This window comes from Schistocerca piceifrons, chromosome 7 (assembly GCF_021461385.2).
Source record: "Schistocerca piceifrons isolate TAMUIC-IGC-003096 chromosome 7, iqSchPice1.1, whole genome shotgun sequence".
Classification (NCBI taxonomy): domain Eukaryota; kingdom Metazoa; phylum Arthropoda; class Insecta; order Orthoptera; family Acrididae; genus Schistocerca; species Schistocerca piceifrons.
The window spans coordinates 523,297,551-523,324,917 of NC_060144.1; the positions used below are offsets into that span (position 1 = coordinate 523,297,551).

Sequence of the window (27,367 nt, forward strand, 5' to 3'; positions counted from 1 at the left end):
CAATTGGGAACTTAAAGGAGATTATTCTGTTGGTAGGTTACACTATATGTGAATAATATTATTTTTCTGTTGGGAGGTTACACTAAAATGTGAGTTTTATAATCATATTTTTCTGTTTGGAGGTTACACTGTGATGACAAGTGCATGGACAATCTGCTATACTCTTTGATTTTTATTAGTATTCTTTGTATTGACTTAGATTTTTCATTTAATTCACCTTCGAACTTAAGGAACTAAAAAGTTATTGCCTGACTACTATGTTGTATCTCTTTAACAGACAGAGAATAGCTGTAGTTGGCGAAAATCTCTTCTTAGGAATGACTGTTCTACAAAATTAAGTGACTGTTACTTTATCGTAATTGATATTTCTATATACAGAGTTGCCAGCAGAACTCTGAATTGCACTGTTCATGCAACAGAAAGAAAATAATCAATATTTTTGTTACTTAGATTCTTTGCAATGACTATAATTTCGTCATTAACGAGAGGTTTAACAAAGGCATATTTTAGTCTCTGGAAAAAAGCCTCGAGTTACTGATGCATTACATATTTTGGACAATACTGGACTTATATGGGAACAAATCTTTAGAAACATCATCAAAACCAGAAGAGCTTTTATTCCTGAGAGAATGTATGACCCTCTTAATTTCAGAAGTAGAAGTTGGTGGTACATTCGTGTGATGTAATTTTATGAGAGTTACTTCTACAACATATTGATCTGATTTTTCTCTTGAACTGTTGGTCCATATGCTTTCTATTATGTTTAAGAAATGATTATTAAATACATTTGCTACCTGCGACTTGTAATTTATAACACTTTGCTTCAATTCAATAGTAATGCTGTCCTCTTCTGTGGTTGGTTGTCCTGTTTCATGCTTCACTATATTCCGTATTGCCTTAACTCTGTTACAAGAAGTACTGATTTCTGACATTATGTTCATGTTTCTTGATTTTTTAAATAAGCTTTCTTAGTAATTTTGTGTAGTGCACAACTGCTGCAGGGTCTCTACTTGTTCTTGCCAAAAGACACATTTCCCTTTTCCTTTCACAAGATACTTTAATCCCATTAGTGATCCATGATTTTTTTACATGGCTGTTTGATGTCCCTTCTGATTAGCTTATGCAAAAAGCTATTTTCAAATACTGATATGAATTTTTTCATGGAATAAATTAAATTTTATATTGGCATTTGGTTCTTTATAAGTTTCATCCCAGGTTGTTTCTAGTAAACTACGAGTACTCTTAAAAACATTTGCCATGTTGTCATGAATGATTCTAACTGACTTCCACTGTGGTATATCCACACTGTAAGGCACTATGTCATTTATCCTGACTGACGGTGCATCATGATCAGAGAGAGCATTTGTTATTGGGTAAATAATTATTTTTTTGGCTTTGTGCCTCCTCAAAAAAAAAAAAACATTATCAATTAGGGACCTACTGTCTTTATCCACCCATGTTGGAAAGTCAACTACTGAGAGCAAATTATAGGGCAAAATAAAGTTTCCAGATCATTTTTCCTATCACAATTCTTTAGAGAATCTACATTGAAGTCACCTCTGACCATTAGTTGCTGATGCCTGACAGAGAGCACAGTAATGAATTCACGTTCCTCATAAATAATTCAAAATTACCCAGTGGGGATCTATATACTGTTGCAATTAATAGTGAAATGTTTTTCTGCATTAATTCACGAGCACACACTTTATGTGCTGATCACTACAAAATCTACTTGTGTCAGTGCTTTTGAACTTGTGTCCTGTCTTAATATATGTAACAACTCCTCCTTTTCCCGTATTATTTCTGAATGAGTAAGCTGCTAGACTAATCTTTTATATGTAACTTATCTAACCCTGTGATTATTTGGTGCTCAGACAGGCACAGGATATCTATCTTTTCCTCTAAATTTTGCAAACAGACAAGAAGCTCTTCTAATATTTTGGTGGAATAAGCTAACCTACTTTTTCTGTGCATTCTTGTAGGACTCTTCTGTTATAGTGACTTCTTTCAAAACAGGGTGCCTGAAACTTCATTCTAACCCGAAAGAAAGGTGTTCCTATGACACCAATAACCACAGGGATCTTGCATTTTGCGATAGTGGTCCCCAATTCGTTTCCTGCAAGAAGCTCTGCCAACATATGTTTCCCTCTCCAGGTGCAGGCCATGTCTAGTATAACCCCATCCCCTAATTGTAACAGGCACTGCACTCATGAGAATCCATCTCAGTCAGCAGTAACCTGCTCAACTCAGAATTAACATGGCTCACAGCAGCATTAACCCAGGGCTGGTCAAACTGAACTGCACGCAGTCAAATATTTGGCAAGCATAGTTAAGTTTGACAAAATGTTTGATCGTTTATGGGAGCATTAAGAAATTAATTTCCAGTAGATTCGTGCCAAGCGTTCTCATTGGTTGATGGTAACTTCTTGACTGATGGTTGATTGCAGAATCGAGACTTGCCTTTGGAATGGAATGTACAATGTATTTTAGATCGAGGAAATAACCACACGTGAAACCAGTAGAAAGAAACGGATTTCCAGCCTCGGTTTTGGAGTTTTACATGATCAACCAGAAGTGATATTGTGAAATCGATTTACAAAATTCGGTTTTGAGAGCCCCATGAAAACATCATTTATATGAGTTTCACCCCCATTCCTTCCTCTGACTATTGTAATGTAGCAGATGTCTTTCCTGGCACTACGTTTATATGCAAGACATCTTCAGAAAGACGAAAACGAAATTTCGGAAACCGTTTTTCGCTGTCGTGTTTGCATGTCAAGTTCTGAAAGTAGATTTGCTAGTGCAGTAAAATACAGTGCCTGAAAAACACAGTTTATTATTTAGTCAGCACAATCGCCGTTTCTCTTCAATTAGACAAGGTGTAAACAGCTTCAGTCTAATATTTCAGCTTATGCTTCACTGTACAAGAAGCTGCTCCGCCCATATTAGCCGAAATTTTTTAAAAAGAAGACGAAACCTGACAGCTCGAGCACATTGCAGAGTATTTGCGTTTATGTGGGAGCGAAAACCGATTGCGGAATTGGAAAACCGGCAACTACAATCTGATTTGCAGAATCGTTTTTGAAGTGTTTACACCACCACCCAGAAGCGGTATTGGGAAATTGTTTTACGAAATGCGGGTTTGGGAGATCTGTTTAAATGGGGTGTAAAAAGATAAATATTCACCTTTCTTTTTAAGGTTGCCCAGGTTTTTATTCTCCTGTTCTTACTTACATTATATTTTAGTGTTGTTGGCTACCTCACACTTTGTGTGACTGCGTATTTTTGGTTAAAAAATTGCATTATAAATGAACTGTTAATACACTCATTCTTATCAACAGAGGTCCCGTAACAACTCTTCAGCTGTGCTATGCACCTCACACTAAAGAGCATCAGACATGGTTTTCAGTGTCACTAGATGTTTTTTTCAATGTGGTAGTCTAGAGCAACAGGATTTTTAGTCATTTTGTACTGAAGTTGCTTATTCACTATCCACAGCTGCTTCATGTTCTTCAGAGTTTTGGCGTATTTTTCAACTGTATTTATAACATAATAAATCTCATTTATTACTATTTCTATGTCACTACATAATTACGTTATAACAGTACACACATAATGATCTGTCTGCACACATCATACTTGCACAGGCAGATCACAGCTTGTGGACAGGAGATTTGCACAGATATGAGATCTACATTTACAACTATTCTTGTAAACCAATGAAAAGTGCATGGCAGATGGTATCCTCCACTGTACCAGTTACTAGCGCTTTTTTCCCATTCTATTCATGTATGGAGCATGTGAAGATTGGTCGCTTAAAGGCCTCTGTGCATGCAGTCTTCATGATCTGTATGAGAGCAATGCATAGGGAGTTATAATATATTCCTACATTCATCTCTTTAAGTTGGTCCTAGAAACTTTCTAAGTATGTCTTCAAGGGATAGTTTGTGTCTATCTTTGAGAATCTGCCATTTCAGTTCCTTCAAAACATTTGTGACACTCTCCCATGGGTTGAAATAACCTTTAACTATTTGTGTTGCTTTTCTTTGTATCCGTTCAATATCATCTGTCCGTCCTACATGGTATAGGTCCTACACACTTCAGAAATATTCTAGGATGTGTAACATATGCATTTTGTATGCAGTCTCCTTTGTAGATGTATGCAAACTTGGAATTTGGAGGTTTGTGCTTCAATATATTCAATCCCTAATGGAATATGATGTTCATAACAAGGGTGAATTACAGGAAAACTGTACATTTCATTAGCACAATATTAAAAATGTTCATATATACTACAAATCCATATCTAGAGTTCAAAATACGAGGGTGGTTTGAAAAGTTCTCAGAACGGAACAGAAAGAGTGTAGTCTCCTTGTAGATTAATGCACTTGGTTCACTGATGTTCCAGTGCCTTGATCCTATCTCGAAAATGAGTTTCCTCCAGGCTTGCAAAGTAGTTATCAACTCCAGCTATCAGTTCTTCATTTCAAGTGAATCTTCGTCCACCAAGAAAAATTTTCAGTTTTGGGAAGAGATGGAAGTGTGATGGAGCCATATCAGGTGAATAAGGTGGGTGTGGCAACAGTTCATAACTTAGTTTGTGTAATTTTGCCATGGCGACGGCACATGCATGCGGGCGCGTGTCAAGAGTCGCGGCAGCCGTCTCGCAGATAATTTTTTCATTTCTAATTCTTCAGTTAAAATGCGACATACCCTTTCAGATGACATCTGGCAAATGTGAGCAGTTTTATGCACTTTCAATTGGCGATCCTCCATGACCATTTTGTGCACTTTTGCAATGATTTCTGGAGTAGTGACACATCTTGGCTGACCACTGTGCGGATCATCTAAGCTCCCCCAACCAAATTTAAATTCATTTATACACTTGACAACAGTTGAATATGAAAGAGCAGAGTCCCTCAGTGTATTCTGGAAATCAGCATGAATGTCCTTTGCTTTCATACCTTTCTTTATGGAGTGCTTAATCACAGCTCCAATCTCAATTTTTTTCCATCTTCGCAAACTACTACACGAGAACAACAACAGAGTCACGTCACTGCCACAGCTCTCTTCCAAGAGCACTGATGTGGCACGTGTTTACAGGCAACTGTCCAATGAATATCACTAGAACAATTCGTTGCGCTAGTGCTGACCTCTCGTGGTGATTTAGAGAACTTGTCAAACCACCCTCGTAGATTATCTTGTGGTGCAAAAGTTAATAACATGTTTCTGGTATACTTCAGGCACAGAACTGAAAATTACCATATTTTTAGAATCAGAGTAAAAGACACCCCATTAGTCATTCCAATAATTTATTAGAGTATATGGTATTCAAAACAGGTCTAAAAACGTAGACATATTATCTGTAACTTGTCATTATTGATATATTCCATTACTGAAATACTCTACTTATTTTCATAAAATCCCTTAGGACATAGTTTTATAGCTTCATAATTTGTGAGCTATTGATTCGCTTAGCACTTGTTTGGATGTTACTGTCGAAAATTTTAAAACTTTGTAACTATTTACTGTTGCTTGTACCCACAATGTCGCTATCAGCCATTCATGTGTTTAAATTACTTCCTTCATACAAGAATTCTGTAGTGTTACTTGAGTAGTTACGAGAGTCTACAGAGATTTGTTTCCATGTCTATTCACAAATAATTTCGCCAGTAGCCGTGCTATTCATGAAATAAATTAACATGTGAAAACTGCCGTCACTTGAGAAGCCACTGTACATATTACACATAGCAGAATACATATAAGAGATACAGTCAGAATATGAATAACATACAATAATTAAATTACCTCAGAAAATAGAAATACCTACAAGTGAATAAACAGCTTACAAGTTATTAAAATTCTGTTTCAAGAAATTAATGTCTGGAATAGAAACAGCGATTTGGTAGTAATTCCTTTAATTTAATTCTCATTATTTTTGGGTGTTTGCTTGTTTTTATGTCTGTTGGGAGGTGGTTGTATATTTTAATATCCATACACTTAACTGTATATAATTTTGTGTTGTGAGCTATAATTTGTAATTGAGTTTTGTTTCTGGTGTCATATATGTGGTGGTCTGCATTTCTGTGGAGGAATTCCAAGTGCTGTACTGTAAAACAAGCTAGTCCCATTACATAGAGGCATGACGGTGACAGGATTTTTAACTGTTGAAACAGTGGTTCACAGCGTTCAGTTCTTTTTTTTTACATTTCATGAAGGTTTTGAAAGACAAACTTCGAAATAACCCACAAAAAAACTTTGTGTTCTGCCTTACGGCAGGTCTTGTCATGGGGGAAGCCTCGTCAAAGAGGTCCACCACATGAGTGTCTAGGTAAGTGATTCCAGTGATGGTTATTCCGTTGATTTCCACTGATGATGATGAAATGATAATGAAAACAACACAGCACACAGTCCCTGAGCGGAGAAAATCTCCGACCCAGCCAGGAATCGAACCCGGGCCCCTTGGCGTGACAGACTGCCGCGCCGACCACTGAGCTATCGGGACAAATAACCCATAAATTACCATTTTCGTTGTTCCTATTCCGTGGAGGCATGATGTAATAGAAAGATCGTGGATTAATACTGAAATTGCGAACACTACTGGGAAACTTCCTGGCAGATTAAATCTGTGTGCCAGACCGAGAGTCGAACTTGGGACTTTTGCCTTCCGCAGCCCAGTGTTCTGCCATCTGAGCCACCCAAGCATGACACATGCCCCATCCTCACAGCTTTACTTCTGCCACTATCTCGTCTCCTACCTTTCAAACTTCACAGAAGCTCTCCTGTGAACCTTGCAGAACTAGCACTCCTGGAAGAAAGGATACTGTGGAGACATGGCTTAGCCACAGCTTGGGGGTGTTTCACACAGTTTTAATCTGCCAGGAAGTTTCATATCAGCACACACTTTCTGCAAAGTGAAAATCTCATTCTGGAAACATCCCCCAGGCTGTGGCTAAGCAATGTCTCCGCAATATCCTTTCTTCAAGGAGTGCTAGTTCTGCAAGGTTCACAGGAGAGGAAAAAGAACTAATAAGCATCAAGGGAGATAGGGGAGAGGAGGGTGGTTGGGAACTGGCAGCTGGTAGGAGGACAGGAAGAAAGAGAACGTGATCTGACAGTTTTATCATCAACACCAAAAGCAGGTATCTACCACTGCCAGAGTTAAGTGAAAAAAGCCTCAGGTAGAACGAGGAACATGAAATGTGCAGCACACTTCAACTGAGGCCAAGAAGACTAGGAATGTACAAAGAGTTAGGAATAAGAAAGTGCTGCTGGTAGGTAGTAGCCATGGGCGAGGTGTCGGCCCTCAGTTACAGGAAAGTTTTGGGGTAGCACACCAGGCCACCAGGATCTTCAAGCCAAATGCAGAGCTATTTAAGGACTTAACAAAAGAGGGCCATGTAGTGATAGTGTGTGGGGTGAGAAACAGTTTGGACAGGGATGGGGCATATGGCATAGGTGGTGACCTGGACAAGATAGCTTCCCTCGCTCATGGCGCCATGTACACTTTGTTGAGCTGTTCCGGCGTCATGAACGATGACACCTTGATGGAGCTGTGAGGCGAATCAGTGTGGAACTAGGGATGGCTCTGAGGACAGCCAACTTCGCTCATGTTTCTCTGGTGCCCAACAGGACTATCAACAGATGGGGTTTCACTATGCATGGCTTACACCTAAACAGGACTGGGAAGGGAAGGTTGGCACAGCTGATTCATGAAAGAATGAGTAGGAAAAGTAGGTCTTTTTAAGGATAATTCCAGACAACAGGTTCCCCTGCCTAAAGAGTATCTCCAGCAGTTTAAAAAACACTTAAACAATCACTCACAAGACAGATTTTAACACTTCAAATATCACACATACCAGGTGCCACAAAGAAAAACAAACCATTGGAAAGAGTAACATGGTTCACTTCACAGACTTAGGGTGGGTTTTCTGGTAGTTGAGAGCTCCAACGTTAGGCGCGTAATGGGGCCCCTTAGGAACATGGATGCCAAGGAGGGGAAGGAAGCCAGTGTGCACTCCGTGTGCATTCTGGGGGGAGTCATACCGGATGTGGAAAGGGTGCTCCCGGATGCCATGAAGAGTACAGGGTGCAGCCAACTGCAGGTGGTGGTTCATGTCGGTACCAATGACGTGTGTTGCTTTGGATCAGAGCAGATTCTGTCTGGTTTCGGGCGGCTAGCGGAAATGGTAAAGACTGCCAGTCTTGCTTCCGAGATTAAGGTGGAGCCCACCATCTGCAGCATCGACGATAGAACTGACTGTGGTCCTTTGGTGCAGAGCCGAGTGGAGGGTCTGAATCAGAGGCTCAGGTGCTTCTGTGACCATGTAGGCTGCAGATTCCTTGACTTGCGCCATCGGGTGGTGGGTTTACGGGTTGTGCTTAATAGGTCAGGAGTCCACTACACACAGGAGGTGGCTACATGTGTAGCAGGGGCTGTGTAGAAGGGACTGGGCGGTTTTTTAGGTTAGAGGGTCTCAGGGAATCACAGAAGGGGCGTCCGTCTGAAAGTGGGCAGGTAAAACACAGTAAGGTAGATGTAGAAACGATTGGTATTGTAGTTGTAAATTGTCGTAGCTATGTTGGGAAAGAACTAGAGCTCCAAGCCCTAATAGAAAGCACTGAAACTCAAATAGTTGGAGGTATAGAGAGCTGGTGACTTCAATCTACCCACGATATGCTGGAAAAATTATACGTTTAAAGCCAGTGGCAGGCATAAAACATCATTCGAAATTGTACTGAAAGCTTTCTCAGAAAATTATTTTGAACAATTAGTTCATGAGCCCATTCGAAGCGTAAGTGGTTGCGAAAGCATACTTGACCTTTCAGCAACAAATAATCCTGGACAAATAGTGAGTGTTGTGGCGAATACAGGGATTAGCGATCACAAGGCAGTTGCTGCTAGGCTGAATACCGTAACACCTACAACCATCTAAAAGAAACGCAAAGTATATCTATTTAAAAAAGCTGATAAAAATGCTCTTAACACCTTTTTAAGAGACAGTCTTCACTCCTTCTGATCTGATCATGTACGTGTAGAAAAGTTGTGGAATGTTTTCAAAGAGATAGTATCAGCAAAAGCAACGAAAAAAGCAGCCAAATTTAAAAGAACGCAAAATCCCCAAGATTGGCAAAGTTTTACAGAAGTTCGAAATATAGCGCGTACTTCAATACGAGATGCTTTTAATAATTTCCACAACGAAATTCTATCTCGAAATCTGGCAGAAAACCCAAAGAGATTCTGATCATACATAAAGCACACCAGAGGCAAGACGCAATCAATACCTTCACTGAGCGATAACAACGGTGAAGTCACCGATGACAGTGCCAGTAAATCAGAGTTACTAAACACGGTTTCCAGAACTCCTTCACCAAAGAAGACGAAGTAAATATTCCTGAATTCCAATCAAGAACAACTGCCAAGATAAGATACATAGAAGCAGATATCCACGGTGTAACAAAGCAACTTAAATCACTTAATAAAGACAAGGCCTCCAGCCCAGATTGTATACCAGTCAGGTTCCTCTCAGAGTATGCAGATAAAATAGCTCCATATTTAGCAATTATATACAACCACTCGCTCACAGAAAGATCCGTACCTAAAAACTGTAAAATTGCTCAAGTCACACCAATACCTAAAAAGGGAAGTAGGAGTAATCCGCTAAATTACAGACCAATATCACTAACTTCGATTTGCAGTAGGGTTTTAGAATATATACTGTATTCGAACATTATGAATTACCTTGAAGAAAACGATTTATTGACAGTCAGCACGGATTCAGAAATTACCGTTCTTGTGAAACACAACTAGCTCTTTATACTCATGAAGTAATAAGTGCTATAGACAGGGGTTGTTAAACTGATTCCAAGTTTTTAGATTTCCAGAAGGCTTTCGACACTGTTCCTCGCAAGCATCTTCTAACCAAACTGCGTGCCTACGGAGTATCGCCTCAGTTGTGCTACTGGATTCGTGATTTCCTGTCAGAAAGGTCACAGTTCGTAGTAATAGACGGAAAGTCATCGGGTAAAACAGAAGTAATATCCGGCGTTCCCCAAGGAAGTGTGGCCCACTATTCTTACTGATCTGTATGAACGACATAGGAGACAATCTGTGTAGCCGTTTTAGATTGTTTGCAGATGATGCTGTCATTTACCGTCTTGTAAAGTCATCAGATGATCAAAACGACTTGCAAAATTATTTAGATAAGATATCTGTATGGTGCGAAAAGTGGCAATTGACCCTGAATAAAGAAAAGTAAGAAGTTATTCACATGAGAACTAAAAGAAATCAGCTAAATTTCGATTACGTGGTAAATCACACAAATCTGAGGGCTGTAAATTCAACTAAATACTTAGGTATTACAGTTACAAATAACCTAAATTGGAACGACCACATAGATAATATTGTGGGTAGAGCAAATCAGAGACTGCGGTTCATTGGCAGAACACAGATCTACCAAAGAGAGTGCTTACACTACGCTTGTCCGCCGCATTCTGGAGTATTGCTGTGTGGTGTGAGATCCTCATAAGGTGGGACTGACGGACGACATCGAAAAGTACAAAGAAGGGCAGCTCGTTCTGTATTATCGCGAAATGAGGGGGATAGTGTCACAGACATGATACTTGAATTGGAGTGGCAATCATCACAACAAAGGCGTTTTTCGTTGCATCGGAATCTTATGAAATTTCAGTCACCAGTTTTCTCCTCCGATTGCGAAAACATTCTGTTGGCACCCACCTACATAGGGAGAAATGATCATCACGATAAAATAAGAGAAATCAGGGCTCGCACAGAAAAATTGTGCTCGTTTTTCCCGCGTGCCGTTCGAGAGTGGAACGGTAGAGATACACCATGAAGGTGGTTCATTGAACCCTCTGCCAGGCACTTTATTGTGAATAGCAGAGTAATCACCTAGCTGTAGATGTAGACTTAACAGTCCTCCATCAATACCTGCAATCAATAAAGAATAAAATACAATTATTAAAAGGTGAGGTCCAATCTTTGAACTGCACAGTAGTTTTTATTACTGAGCACTGGTGTAAAGACACAGAAATCCAACATGTACTATTATCATTGTATGAAAAGTCTACCTCTTACTGCAGAACTACTTCAAGGGGTGGAGGATCATGCATTTATGTCAGAAAAATGAATATTGATTCTCAGTTGAAGTGGTGTGAACACACAAACGTACTTGCAAACAGAATGTCATCAGCATGTTATGCCCTTAGAATCCTATCATCGGTGTATAACATGCATTGTCCTTTAGTTGCATATTATTCATATGTACACTCTGTTCTTAGCTACGGCATTCTTTTCTGGGGAACAAATGCACAAATTATGAACACAATGTTCAAAGTCCAGAAATGAACGATAACAATAATAGCCAAAAATAGTAGTTGAGTATATTGTAAGAATCTGTTAGGAACACTTGGAATTTTAACTGCTCCATGTGAATACCTTTATCAGTCAGCTGTACACGTCAAAAATAACATTGGTAATTACTGCACAAACAGCTCTGTCCATGACCATGCAACAAGAGAGAGACTCAACTTACATTTACCAAGAAAAAATAAACATAAAACTCAAAGCAGCATTTTCTGCCAAGGAACAAATCTGTACAATAAATTACCAAAAGAGATTAAAGAAATTGCAAAAATACACTTATTTAAAAAGGTAGCTAAAAAGTAGCTGTTATGCAATACATTTTATACATTGAAGGATTACTTAGATGAAACAGAGTAGGAGTTTGATAAAAAAATATTATACAAATAAATAATAGCAGTAATAATAATGATTATAAAACATCTAAAACTCCACATGACACCTTCACTTTTTTTTCCTTCTTTTTTCCTTTCTAGAAATACTTACCCCCCAAGCTATGCATAGCACAGTACTAACACCTCTTCCTCTTTCTGAGCTCAACATCTCACTCATTATGGAGGGATGCTGACTCAGTTTTTCAGGACAGCAAATGGGAAGTTGCGGTACAGAAAGTGGTCCAGTGATCACCAGTGTGTGTGTGTGTGTGTGTGTGTGTGTGTGTGTGTGTGTGTGTAGTGAGTGAAGTGTTACAAAACAGTGTGTATAGTGCGTGCAGTGACTGATAGTGAGATATGAGTGAACAGTGTGGCATTACATTATTTAATAAGTTAATTGAAGAAAAAGTATTGTATACCAGGAGTAAATCTAACGATTGTCTCTAACTAGAAGTCTGTAAACGTATGTGTATACGAATTAGCTTATTTTAAATTGATCTAAACTTGTAAATATTTTGACATGTGTTATATCTTTGTAAAAAGATATCTACTGATGAATAGAGCTACTATTACTACTGCATAAACAATGCCCATATATTATGTTCCACTGAACATCATTTGACCAAAAGGATTGTAATGGTGCAGCTACATAAGTACAACCTAAAAGTGCAATGGATGAAGGCAGAGTAATAATGTATGTTAAAAAGAATGTAGTGTTCAAGTCTGTAGATGTAAAAAACCACTGTGTTGATCGACATTTTGAGGATTCTTGCACTGAACTCCTACTGCCTGTTTATGTCATTACCGGCATAATCCGTGTCACTCAAGTGGCAGACTCTGCAAGAGAGGCGCTCTGCATTGCGGTGTAGCTTGCTGTTCAGGTTTCGAGAGGGTGCGTTTCTGGATATGGAATCGAAACAGAGGATGAGATGTGTAAAGCTGAAATGCTAAACACCTTTTTCCGAAGCTGTTTCACAGAGGAAGACCGCACTGCAGTGCCTTCTCTAAATCCTCGCACAAACGAAAAAACTGGCTGACATCGAAATAAGTGTCCAAGGAATAGAAAAGCAACTGAAATCACTCAACAGAGGAAAGTTCACTGGACTTGATGGGATACCAATTCGATTCTACACAGAGTACGTGAAATAACTTCCCCATTATAACAGCCATGTACCGCAAGTCTCTAGAGGAATGGAAGGTTGCAAATGATTGGAAAAGAGCACAGGTAGTTCCAGTTTTCAAGAAGGGTCGTCGTGCAGATGCGCAAACTATAGGCCTATATCTCTGACATCGAACTGTTGTAGAATTTTAGAACATGTTTTCTGCTCACGTATCATGTCATTTCTGGAAACCCAGAATCTACTCTGTAGGAATCAACATGGATTCTGGAAACAACAACCGTGTGAGACCCAACTCGCTTTATTTGTTCATGAGATCCAGAAAATATTAGATACATTTTCCTTGACTTCCGGAAGACGTTTGATACAGTTCCGCACTGCTACCTGCTACCTGAGAAAGAATCGTCCGCAATGGAAACAGTTAAAGATGTGACGGAGACAGCGACTGTGGACCTGGGTGCACTCCTGGACGACGGGGACGACGCCATGGTGATACTCGAGGCAGGTGACACTCAGCTGGTGGCACACAGTGCCGTCCTGGTGGACAGGAGCCCCGTGTTGGCAGCCATGTTCGCCCACGACACCCTCGAGGCCTGCACCGGCTTGGTGAGGATTGCGCACGGAGGCTTCCCGCGAACCATACGAGACTGGAACAGGAGAGGGAGTTAATGACAGTGACACGTAAAGTGCCCTCCGCCACACACCGTTGGGTGGCTTGCGGAGTATAAATGTAGATGTAGATGTAGACTTCACGCAGGGGGGTTAACAATCAAAGTAAGAGCCTACGGAGTATCAGACCAGCTGTGTGGCTGGATTGAAGAGTTTTTAGCAAACAGAATACAGCATGTTGTTCTCAATGGAGAGACGTCTACAGACGTTAAAGTAACCTCTCGCGTGCTACAGGGGAGTGTTATGGGACCATTGCTTTTCACAATATGTATAAATGACCTAGTAGACAGTGTCTGAAGTTCCATGTGGCTTTTTGCGGATGATGGTGTAGTATACAGAGAAGCTGCAGCATTAGAAAATTGCAGCAAAATGCAGGAAGATCTGCAGCGGATAGGCACTTGGTGCAGGGAGTGGCAACTGACCCTTAACATAGACAAATGTAATGTATTGCGAATACACAGAAAGAAGGATCCTTTATTGTGAGATTATATGATAGCGGAACAAACACTGGTAGCAGTTACTTCTGTAAAATATCTGGGAGTATGTGTCCGGAACGATCTGAAGTGGAATGACCATATAAAATTAATTGTTGGCAAGGCGGTACCAGGTTGAGATTCATTGAGAGAGTCCTTAGAAAATGTAGTCCATCAACAAAGGACGTGGCTTACAAAACACTCGTTCGACCTATACTTGAGTATTGCTCATCAGTCTGGGATCCATACCAGGTCGAGTTGACAGAGGAGATAGAGAAGATCCAAAGAAGAGAGATGCGTTTCGTCACAGGGTTATTTGGTAAGCGCGACAGCGTTACAGAGATGTTTAGCAAACTGAAGTGGCAGATTCTGCAAGAGAGCCACTCTGCATCGCTGTATAGCTTGCTGTCCAGGTTTCGAGAGGGTGCGTTTCTGGATGTGGTATCTAATATATTGCTTCCCCCTACTTATACCTCCCGAGGAGATCACGCACACGGAGTCTTCCCGGCAGTCGGTCTTCCCGAGAACCATATGAGACTGGAACAGGAGAGGGAGTTAATGACAGTGACACGTAAAGTGCCCTCCGCCACACACCGTTGGGTGGCTTGCGGAGTATAGATGTAGATGTAGACTTCACGCAGGGGGGTTACCTTTATAGTCTTGGGTGTTATTGAATTTAGCATATGTTAACATTCAAGAGTAAGTAAGAAACGCGTATTTTTTGTTTTCCCCAAAAAGACTTCGTTTCCCGAGATACAAGCCTCCAAAGATGACACTGCGAATTACAGAAAAATCTTTAAAATGCTGTATCTCTGTAACAGCTCCAGATACTTTGTTATAACTTTTTTATTTGAAAGATAATTAATTTATGATTACAGTGGTATCCTCTGTTTGGATATATCTGTCAAAGTTCTTTCACTGTCACTTTTTGAATTTTTTTACTATTTACAGAAAAAAGTTTTTTTCAAAAATCCCAATCCAGAAAAGTTAGATTTTTTTCTGTTGATTAGTACCATGAAGTACTATATCTTCTGTAAAGAAGAGCTTCCACTTTTAAGTTGGACATGTTTTATTTTAAAAAATAATTTTTTTTAACTTTCAAGGGAAATGTATGTCTTCACTGAAGTTGTTTCTTACTAATTTCTTTGTTACAATGTTTATTTCTATTGTCTCTGTTGCAGTTATTTCTTATCGCTTTCTTTGTTGCAGTTATTTCTTTTCACTTTCATTGTTGCAGATATATCCTACACTTTGTTGTAGTTTCTCATCAGTTTTTATGTCATGGTGGTTCATTGGACGTTTCTGTATTGTTGTTCAGTGCTAATTTGTTTACTGATGAGGCGTCTAAGAAATCTGAAACCACCAGTGAGTTCTGTGTTTTCGTGAGGAATTTGCCAGTTGATGCAACTGCAGTGTGTTTTGTGAAAATGACTGTTCGAAATGTCCTTAGACTGGGGTCACAGGTGAGTGAAGTGTGCTGACTATTTGCATATACATAAAGAGTGATATATTGATATATAAGACAAAAAAAGACTTTGTTCTGGTTGGGAAAAAGTGTTCTCATTTGAAGACTCTGTTTCAAAGTGAAAATGTTTCCAGCGATGACTATTTGTGTTCTACATGTTTTGACAGAATACCAATAACAACAATGATAGTATCTGAAAAAAGTGAATCCTCCCATGGTGCAGATGATGCAGATTTTGCATCAATAGAGGAAGAGCTAAATATCCTGAATCAGTCAACTTTAGAAGTAGGTGTTAGTCCTGTTAAGAAACTTTGGTCAGTGAAGTCGAGTCACAAGTTCTATGCATCAAGAACGTGCAGAGAAATTACTGAAGCTATGGATGAATAGACTACAGCAAAACTGACCACACTTGCAATAAGAAACTCAATCTTCAAAAGAAAATGAACTAAATCACTCTTACACCGCTTACCAGAAATTTTTCACAAATATCAATTCAGTTGTTGAATATTGTGCATCATAGAATGAAAAGGTGCAAGTTTTAACAATTATTCCAGAGGCATTTTCAAAGAGAACAATTTTGAACCACGTTCCATCAGTATCAAAGTATATGGGAGACAAATCAAGAAATGAGGTCTGTAAAATAATCTTTGGAAGACCAGATCTCTATTACGGTCATCCTGTAAAGGCAGCTCAAGTACAAATAGTGCAGTCATTTTATCTGGAAGAGAAATGGAACTGTTCTCACGACAGTATCAACAAAAAGATACTATAATTGTAACAGTTGAAGGTCCGAAAGTTGTGAAAGTGAAGAGGTGCATGACTCGCAGTTTTAAAGAAACTTTTGCAATTTATAAGAGCAACTATATAACTTCACATATTGGAAGATCAAAATTTTATGCAGTACGACCTAAGTGGGTAGTTCCTCACTCACCTAGAGATGTCAGTTTATGTGTACTGCGCGAATTTTGAACTTTGTGTGGTAACTTTCAAGTACTTACTGGAGCACGTGACATTTGACACCCTGGTTGGGCGTGTGGAGTCATTAGTGGCCTGTGATGTAAAGCAAGAGACTTGTTTGTTTCAAGAATGTGGTGACTGCCCTGGAAAGGGAGGACTGTCTTTAAAGACACTTGGCCTGGAAGACATAGCAGATAACTCTGCAGAAATTGCACATGCGACATGGGAGGAAAATAAACTATTTCAGAAAACTGTTGCCTTTTACAGTTTCACTGATGAACTTGGTAAATGGTCAGTGAAAGCTGTAACACACCAGCATCTGAAGAAATTGCAACAACACATTGCAAAAGTGACAGGGTACTTACAGGCTGAAGAACTATGATTAGTGCTTCACTGTGATTTTTCTGAGAAGTGGTCTGTAATTCTCCCACAAGAAGTACATGGGTATCATTAGAGTAATGACCAGGTTTTAATTTCTGCAGGTGCGACATTTTCAGAACAAGACCACAAATGTTTCACTTATAAGTGATGACACTGGACATGACTCAGCACATGCTTTGCTAGCAATGCGCAAAAATTCTTCAACTGCAAACAGGGGCAGAGATCATCATTATATCTGATGGTGGTTCTAGTCATTTTAAAAATTGTTAGCAGCTGTTTGAATTGAGTATGTCGCTTGTACCAACTGACTGAGTATATAGTGATACTGGTCACGGGAAGGGGCCTTGTGATGGTGTAGGCGGCCTGCTGAAGCACAATGCTATGAAATATAATCTTTCCAGACCAAATTATGCGATTCAGAATGCTGAGGATTTTACGACAGTCGTGAAATCTTACACATCCACTGGCCTCATTCCTTTGTCCAAAGAGGAAATCGAAGAATTCCGTGAGCAGAAAAAAGAAGAATGGTCCAAACAAACTACTCCTGTGAAAGGAATTCAGAAGACACATTTTTGGACGGAAAATGATGGGTGAAATCATATTGCATGCACTTTAAAGAGCAAGAAAGAAGAAATTTCCTTCGTTTGGTCAACACCTTAGAAAAAGCAAGATAATGTTCAGATTCAAGACCTGAAAAGGGGATGTTTGTGGCGTGTTTATACGACTGACTGGTGGATTGCAGACATTATAAACACCAGTTATGAGTGAAACGAAATTGTAGTGAACTTAATGCTAACACATGGACCAGGTGCTGGATGTAGGTTTACAGCTGAAGGACACCAACAACACCATTAGTGTTCATTTCCTGTTCACAATGTTTTGAAGACTGGTAGGCTCCAGTTCATATTGGTTCAACAGGAAGGCATCACTGTATATCAAACTAAGATACTGAAGCAGTGGAACACATTTTTAGTTCGCTGACTGGCTAATTTCAGTACAAAACAGAGTGCACAGAAGTTGTGTTAACTGAAATCTTTGAGTCTTTGGACCTTTCACATACATTTTGGAACCATTTAAAATGCTTGGAAAATGAGTCTGTTACTCATCTTTCAAAACGAAAATTATGTTAAATAAGGCTAGGTTTTGATTTTTATGAGCCTGTTATGTGATAAAGTGGTAATAAAACAGGTTTTACGTATGGCAAAAATTTCAGTTGTTTATAAAACCTGTTCATCCTAAAAGTGGAAGCTCACCTTTTCAAGGAATGTAGAACTATATGGTAATAGTCAACAGAAAGAAATGAAAATTTTATGAACTGGCATTTTCTTTAAAAAGTTTTCCATAAATTATGAAAAACGTTCAGAATGCTGTAGTAAAATAACTGACAGATAAGTCCAAATGGAGGATTACTTTGTAATCATAAAGCAATTATCTTACAAATAAAAAACAAAATATCTAGATCTGTTCCACAGATATAGCATATTAAATTTGTTTTCAAAATTCACATCTAGAAAATTGCATGTGCAGTGTCATCTTTAAAGGGCTGTATCTCGAAGCAGAAATTTTTTTTGGAGAAAACAAAAAATGCTTGTTCCTTGCTTAGTCCTTCATTTTAACAAATGCTAAATTCAATAACATCCGAGACTATGAAGGTGAGATTTTTTTCCTAGCCTGCCTAAATAGATATGGACTGTTCCTACTGTTTACAGAGCGTCCCTCAGGGAAGCTAGGTATATTCCTCAAGCAAACAGAATCGCTTTTAACCCCCCTGCTCAATATAATAATTAATGTAAATTTCTTTACCTGTAATAATGATAGTACAGATTTTCAGCATATAATGAGCTCTTTTAATCTGAGGGCAGTTGTTAATTTTCCCACAAAGGTGACTAACAACTGCACATGTCTGAGTGACAATATTTTTGTAGGCAATAACAGAATTGATAATATATGAGTAACACAAATCTTAAATTGCTTTTCTGACCATGATGGGCAGTTGTTAAAAATGCATGATGTAAGCCCAACAAAAAGAGTAGTTTTATCAATAGAGCTTTTAGACTAATCAGCTGTGCGAATCTGTAAACCTTCAGCAGACATTATCAGCAGTTGGAATGGGACACAGTAGGTCAGGCTAAAGATACCAGTGACAAATTTAACATTGTCTGGAATAAACTCATTATCATTTTTAAGCTGTATTTTCCAAGAGAATTTCAAAAAACACCAATCTGAGTGATTACTGGAGACAATGTCTCACACGGGGAATCAAAACATCCTGTAAAACCAAGAAAATGCTTTATGTCTCACTCAGAAATTCTAACAAACCTCAAGTTAGGGAGCACTACAAACAATACTGTAGCATCCTAAAAAGTAATTAAAAATCCAAGAGCATGTTTATTAAATCTGAAATTAACAATTCAAACAATAAAATGAAAAGTATGTGGAAGGTGCTCAAAAGGGTAACACGAAAAATTACAGAAGATACAGACGGTATCGAAGATCAGTCAGATGCATGTACCCTGTATTACAACCGAAGAGACTGAGCAGGTAATAAGGCAAATGAAAAATAAAAATTACACTGGTGTGGATAATATATCTATTAAAGTACTGAAGCACTGCCGCAAAATTTGTTCTTGAAGTACTCTGTCACATATTTAATGAGTTCATCAATCAAGTTACTGTCCCTAATATACTCAAATATGCAATTGTCCAACCATTGCTCAAAAATTGTGATAAAGCTGTTGTTTCCAACTACTGGCCGGTTTCATTGTTGACAAGTCTCTCTAAATTTCTGGAGAAACTAATGTTCAAGAAAATCGAGGAAGTGTTATAGGCCCTCTATTCTTCCTGATCTATATTAACGACATAGGAGACAATCTGAGTAGCCGTCTTAGATTGTTTGCAGATGATGCTTTCATTTACCGTCTTGTAAAGTCATCAGATGATCAAAACGACTTGCAAATTGATTTTGATAAGATATCTGTATGGTGCAAAAAGTGGCAGTTGACCCTGAATAAAGAAAAGTGTGAAGTTATTCACATGAGTACTAAAAGAAATCAGCTAAATTTCGATTACGCGAGAAGTCACACAAATCTGAGGGCTGTAAATTCAACTAAATACTTAGGGATGACAATTACAAATAACCTAAATTGGAACGATCACATAGATAATATTGTGGGTAGAGCAAACCAACGACTGCAATTCATTGGCAAAACAATTAGAAGGTGCAACAGGCCTACCAAAGAGACTGCTTATACACTACGCTTGTCCGCCCTATTCTGGAGTATTGCTGTGCGGTGTGGGTTCCGCATCAGGTGGAAGTGACGGTGACATCGGAAAAGTATAAAGAAGGGCAGCCCATTTTGTATTATCGCGAAATGGGGGAGATAGTGTCACAGACATGATACTTGAATTGGAGTGGCAATCATTAAAACAAAGGCGTTTTTAATTGCGTCGGAATCTTATGAAATTTCATTCACCAGTTTTCTCCTCCAACTGCGAAAACATTCTTTTGGCACCCACCTACATGGGGAGAAATGATCATCACGATAAAATAAGAGAAATCAGGCTCGCACAGAAAAATTGTGCTCGTTTTTCCCGCGTGCCATTCAAGAGTGGAACGGTAGAGACAGCATGAAGGTGATTCATTGAACCCTCTGCCAGGCACTTTATTGTGAATAGCAGAGTAATCACATAGATGTAGATGTAGATGAAGATGGGTAAACTGTTGTTGCCATTAATTTGTGCAAAAGAGGGAGGGGTTATCTACATGGAATCGAATCCAAAGTGAGGCAAGTATATCTGTACTCACATTTATCTCACATTTATATTGTGCTGAGCAGTGGTGCCAGAGTCTGTGTGTCAAGAGGTCAGTTCGGTAACAGTTAAAAAGTTCACTAACAGCTTTTTTATGAAACTACAGGGTGAATGAACTATGGACCTTGCCACTGGTGTGGAAGCTTGCGTACCTCAGTGATACAGATAGTTGTACTGCAGGCGGAACCACAACAGAGGGGTATCTTGAGAGGCTAGGCAAACGTGTGGTCCCTGAAGAGGGGCAGCAACCTTTTCAGTACTTGCAGGGGCAACAGTCTGCATGATTGACCGATCTAGCCTTGTAACATGAACCAAAACACCTCTCCTGTGCTGGTACTGTGAACAGCTGTAATTTTTCGCAGGAGCATGCAGTTTTATTATATGGTTAAATGATGATGGCGTCCTCTTGGATCAAATATCCTGGGGGTAAAATAGTCCCCCATTCAGATCTCCAGACAGGGACTACTCATGAGTACATTGTTGTCAGGAGAAAGCAAACAGGCGTTCTATGGATCGGACCATGGAATGTCAGATCCCTTAATCGGGTAGGTAGGTTAGAAAATTTAAAAAACTAAATGAATAGGATAAAGTTAGGTATAGTGGGAATTAGTGAAGTTCAGTGGCGGAGGTACAAGATTTCTGGCCAGGTGAATACAGGGTTATACAGAAAAATCAAATAGGGGTAATGCAGGAGTTGGTTTAATAACGAATAAAAAAATAGGAACGCAGATAAGCTACTACGAAGAACATAGTGAATGCATTATTGTAGCCAAGATACACACGAAGCCCACTCCCAGCACAGTAGTACAAGTTTACGTGCCAACTAGCTCCACAGATGACGAAGAGACTGAAGAAATGTATGATGAGATAAAAGAAATTATTCAGGTAGTAAAGGGGGACGAAAATTTAATAGTCATGGGTGACGAATTCGATAGTAGGAAAAGAAAGAGAAGGAAAAGTAGTAGGTGAATATGGACTGAGGGTAAGGAATGAAAGAGGAAGCCGCCTGGTAAAATTTTGCACAGAGCATAACTTAAATCATAGCTAGCACTTGGTTTAAGAATCATGAAAGAAGGTTGTATTTGTGAAAGAGGTCTGGAGACAATGGAAGGTTTCAGAGAGATTATATAATAGTGAGACAGAGATTTAGGAACAAGGTTTTAAATTGTAAGACATTTCCAGAGTCAGATGCGGATCACAATTTACTGTACATTAAAACTGAAGAAACTGCAGAAAGGTAGGGCAACATTGACAGAATTACAAAGACAGTAAAGGACCTGGAAGAGCAGCTCAGCAGATTGGACATTGTCTTGAAAGGAGGCTATAAGTTGAACATTAATAAAAGCAAAAGAAGGATAATGGAACATGGTCGAATTAAATCAGGTGATGCTGAGGGAATTAGATTAGGAAATGAGACACTTAAAATAATAAATGAGTTTTGCTATTTGGGACGCAAAATAATTGATGACTATCAAAGTAGGGAGGATATCAAATGTAGACTGGCTATGGCAAGGAAAGCATTTCTGAAGAAAATAAATTAGTTAACATCGAGTATAGACTTCAGTGTCAGGAAGTCTTTTCTGAAACTATTTGTATGGAGTGTAGCCATGTATGAAACCGAAACATGGACGATAACTAGTTTAGACAAGAAGAGAACAGAAGGCGTCAAAACGTGATGCTACAGATGAATGCTGAAGATTTATTTATTTATTTATTTATTTATTTATTTATGTAGAGCCTGTATTATCACATTCATGATACTGGACTTTTTTCAATTACATATTTACATCCTGTACAAAATCTTGTCATTGGTAACAACAACTTCTTTATAACAAAAACATTATTTTGCTTACTTTGATTATAAAATTATATAAATACATACAGACAGACAGAAAAAAGCTAGTGAAACCCCTTTGTTGATTTTACTAAAACTGTTAAATACCAGTACTTTAGTTAATTAAGCATAGCAACATGTCACAAAAGCTAGGTGCATAATTAGATGCATACATGGACGAAAGAAGTTTGGCTTTATGGAGGAATGGTTAATAATTGTAAATTTTTATTTAGAGAGTTATGATGCAGATCTACAGATCTGAGCAAAATTCCAGGTATTCATTAATGCTGTAGAAGCTGTTGTTTGTTAGTAGTTTTTTTAGTTCTTTCTTGAATGTATTAATGTTTGGTATTTTGTTTATGCTACCTGGCAATGCACTGTACAGAATTTTCTGTTTGCAAACAGCACTGTCCTGATATATTGATTTTCTGTGCACATCCCTATGATAGTCACTCCTGTTCCTTGTTTGATAATTGTGGATCTCACTATTCAAAACTGAAACTTGATGGTTTTTAATTAAGAAGATGCTTTCAAATATAAATATAGATGGTAAGGTCATGATTTTTAATTCCTTAAAGATACCTCTACATCATGCTCTGTAAGCAACATCACTTATTAGTCTTACAGTTTTCTTTTGGAGCTTAAAAGACTACTTTGTAGAAGAGGTATTTCCCCAGAACACTGTACCATACTTCAGTAGACTATGGATGTATGCGTAATAAGCACATAACACTGTTTCAGTATTGCAGCAATCTTTAAGCAGTCTTAATATATAATAGTACAGATTAGATGGGTAGATGACAGGACTAATGAGGATGTACTGAATAGAATTGGGGAGAAGAGAAATTTGTGGCACAACTTGACTAAAAGAAGGGATCAATTGGTAGGACATGTTCTGAGGCATCAAGGGATCACCAATTTAGTACTTAGAGGGAAGTGTGGAGATTAAAAATAGTAGAGGAAGACCAAGAGATGAATACACTACACAGATTCAGAAAGATGTAGGTTGCAGTAGTTACTAAGACATGAAGAAGCTTACTCAGGGTAGAGTAGCATGGAGAGCTGCATCCAACCTATCTCTGGACTGAAGACCAGAACAACATGATACAAGAAGTAAGCATTATCTCCACAAAGATATAAAAAATCTCAGTGTGGAACAGAAAATTGTACATTATTCAAGCATAAAATTATACAATAAACTTTCATTTCATGTTAAATCAGTCACCAGGGATTTGACTAAATTAAAAAAAAAAGAAACCGCTGACACTATCTTTTCAGTAGTTCTTTATATTCTTTACAGGAATTTTTTGACACTGTAACAATTAGTGAAATGTGTTTAATTTTAAGCTTCCTATAAGAACTGACTATGTAACACTGGCATATCAACTGATGACAGAACGCTTTTTATATGTATTAGAATGTAAGACTTATAATTTGTTTGTGTAATCATTATTACTACTGCAATATGTGCTGTTGTTTAAACACTTTAACCTCATATATATGTTTATATATGTTTATATATGATTCAGTTTGTAAGCCTCATGATCATTTAGATACAGTTATTACATTAATAATCTGACATGTTCTACATCCTAGCGATACACTCACACTAAGGATCTATGGAACCCGAAATAAATAAAACATATCTCTCAACCAGCACACATTGGGGGAGCTTCTAATGTACTGTTTCTACTGCATGCTGTGTCCTCCCCCAGAAGCTGAGTGGTCAGTGCGACAGAATGCCAATCCTAAGGGTCCGGATCCGATTTCTGGCTGGGTCGGAGATTTTCTCTGCTCAGGGGCTGGGTGTTGTCCTAATCATCATTACATCCCCATCGACGTGCAAGCCGCCGTAGTGGCACAAAATCAAAAGACTTGCACCCGGCCAACGGCCTACCCAACGGGAGGCCGTAGTAAAAAAAAAAATGTTTAAATGTGTGTGAAATCTTATGGGACTTAACTGCTAATGTCATCAGTCCCTAAGCTTACACACTACTTAACCTAAATTATCCTAAGGACAAACACACACACTCATGCTAGAGAGAGGACTCGAACCTCCGCCGGGACCAGCCGCACAGCCCGTGACTGCAGCGCCCTCGACTGCTCGGTTAATCCCGGCGCGGCAGGCCCTAGTCACTACATGCTGTGATATAAAGTAGTATGAAGTGCGAAGATTGTCAAATTGAAAGAAGAAATGACAGCAATAGTTCCCAAATTTGCAGTTCGTGGACCAGCTGAGAATTTAAAAAAGGTTCTCCCGTAAAGACGCATTCACACTGGTCGTCCCGTCACATCACGGCACCATCAAGGTTTCTCTGGAGGAAAGTTTGGATGGCTGACGTCATCCATCCATTGCTGATAACGAGACCTACAAGCTCATTTCCTCACAATAGACGGCTACAGGCAGATCTCCATATTTCGTTCCAGTTTTTGTGGTCGACGTCAGTTGTTTGTTATTTGCTATAAATTGTTTCGTTTCGTTATTTCTTTTGTTAAAATTTATAATAAATCACGACAGATTAATTGAAGCAGTGGGACAGCAGTGTGGATAGTACGACATGATCGTACTAAATTACTTGCCCTCTACTACATTTATAAAGTGGATTTTTATAAATACCGGTATAGTATTTACTATTTTACAATGAAATGGATTGCAACATAGCTACAAGTTGAAGTGAAAAGAAAGTACAAAGGGCGTTCAAAAAGTTTTACACAGTCGTCTCTAATTTCTTTATTTTTTGCAGGAGGAGAATGAAATTTTTTGTGAACATACCTCGAACATTTAGCTATACATTGAGCATACTCAATGTAGCCTCCATCAGCTGTGGCGCTTCTGGCCCAACGTTCTTTCCACGTAAATGCACTTTGGTAAAATTCTGGGGATTGACTTTTACACCATCGCTTGACACAGGAAATAAGGTCTTTCTCACTATCAAATGTTTTACAGCGCAGGTGGGCCTTCAGACGACCAAAGAGGTAAAAATCCGGCGGAGCCGAGTCCAGTCTGTAGGGAGGATGAGGAACAATTTTCCAACCCATTTTCCTAATTTTTTTTTCCCTGTGTCATAAGGGCACCAACGTGCACAGATTTTTTTTGTGCCCTAATGACTGAACCAGTGATACCACACTACCCAATGACGAACGAGTCATTTCAGCAAGCTGTCGTGTCGTCACACATCTGTCATTTTGGATGATTTGACCAATGGTCTCCTTATTCGCATCACTCATTGCTGTCGAGGGTCTACAGCATTGTGGATTGTCCAGGAGAGAGAAATCACCTTCTTTAAACCTCTGCAACGACCGCTGGATACTGCTGCGATCCATTTGCGTCCTTACCATAAACAGGGAGCAACTTCCTGTGAATCGATGTCATCGCTGGTCTTGAAGAAGAACTCCATCACCGACGGATGTCGCAACCTGACATCTACTACAGGGTCCATTATAGCTCACCTGCAAATAAAAGAAAATACTTTCACATTCTAACTTTTAGCTACATGTTCCAGTTATGTTCACAAAAAATTTCATTCTCCTCCTGCAAAAAATAAAAAAATTAGAGACGACTGTAGAAAACTTTTTGAACGCCCTTTGTACTATAGGTAGAATCGGATTAATCAGTAGCTGGAACTTATTTGTATGTTGTCAGTCATTTTTAGTGTTACATAAAGAAATACACTGAAAACCTTCAGGTACTGCAAATTGTTTCTTTAAATATTTATTTGTGACAGGCTTATTTATTGTTAAGCAGCTCTCAGAATTGTACGTGAAACAGTTCTGCAAGCATCATTGGCCATTATTTATGTGGTTTCCCGGGCTAACCTCAGTACAAGTAAGGCACTTTAACTACTGAAAGCCAAATACAACATGTAAAGAAAACCATACGTATTTCGACAGGAAAGGGATTGAAGGAGATAGGACTGATGCACAAAAATTTCCACTTGACCAGCAACTAAAGCTGAACTTAAATCAAATTCTCACGGAGTGTGATGGCAGCTCAGAAGGCTGTGTTACTTTTAGTAAGCCTGGGTGCAAATGAAAAAAAAAAAACTGATGCCTGCACTTTTCGAAATATGAAACACAGATTGCTCTTCCTCATGCCCCTTGTATAACGTGTGAAATTCCTCTTCTCTACCACGCAATGACATTTTTTTCGGACCCACGCACTTCCCTTATGTTGTTTCGCATGTCTGTCTCCCTTCTCCAATATACAAGCTATACCTGCAAGCTGCAAACCATTTGAGTACAACACAGGTCAGCCGGCTGGAGTGGCTGACCTGTTCTAGGTGCTTCAGTCTGGAACTGCACGACCGCTACGGTTGCAGGTTCGAATCCTGCCTCAGGCATGGATATGTGTGATGTCCTTAGGTTAGTTAGGTTTAAGTAGTTCTAAGTTCTAGGGGACTGATGAGCTCAGCTGTTAAGTCCCATACTGCTCAGAGCCATTTGAAGCCAACACAGGTCGTTTTCGTATAAATGCAGACACCAGCATCCCATGCATATAAGTTAACATGTTGTGTATGTGCACTTTGCACATAAAAAACAGTCGAAAATCACGGTGCGAAGATTGTAATTCCTGCGAAAAGAACAGTCGAGGACAGCAAAGTCTGTTGATATCAAGTGACTTGAATTGACTTGATGACTTATGACATGACTGATAGTGTGACTACACCTTGATGTGGCGAGACGATGCCGTGACGTGACGTGACAGTTCCCCGAAACAGATGTCAGTTAATTTGCTGATTGGCCAGCGCATGTCAACAGGGTTCGAGCACTGACCGCCAGGAGCGCTGTGAGACGCTTTCTCCTTGCTGCAGCGCACGCTCCACTAACCTAGTAATTTCCTTTGACTTTTAGGCTCCATGAATTTAATTATTTGCTTTGACTTTTGGGTATTCTTGTTACTGTT

The 27,367-nt window shown here is 39.1% G+C and overlaps 1 long non-coding RNA gene across 4 annotated transcripts in view; it reads right to left on the bottom strand.

The window, feature by feature from the left end:
* Positions 1-27,367, bottom strand: part of LOC124804656 — a 110,058-nt gene that overhangs the window by 66,093 nt on the left and 16,598 nt on the right. For 2 of the 4 annotated variants that reach the window (XR_007017363.1, XR_007017366.1), the window contains one exon: positions 25,566-25,914. This is a non-coding gene — a long non-coding RNA (uncharacterized LOC124804656). Of the gene's footprint in view, positions 1-13,133; positions 13,523-25,565; positions 25,915-27,367 lie in introns of those variants that run through there. The other 2 variants (XR_007017364.1, XR_007017365.1) reach the window with 2 other exon arrangements.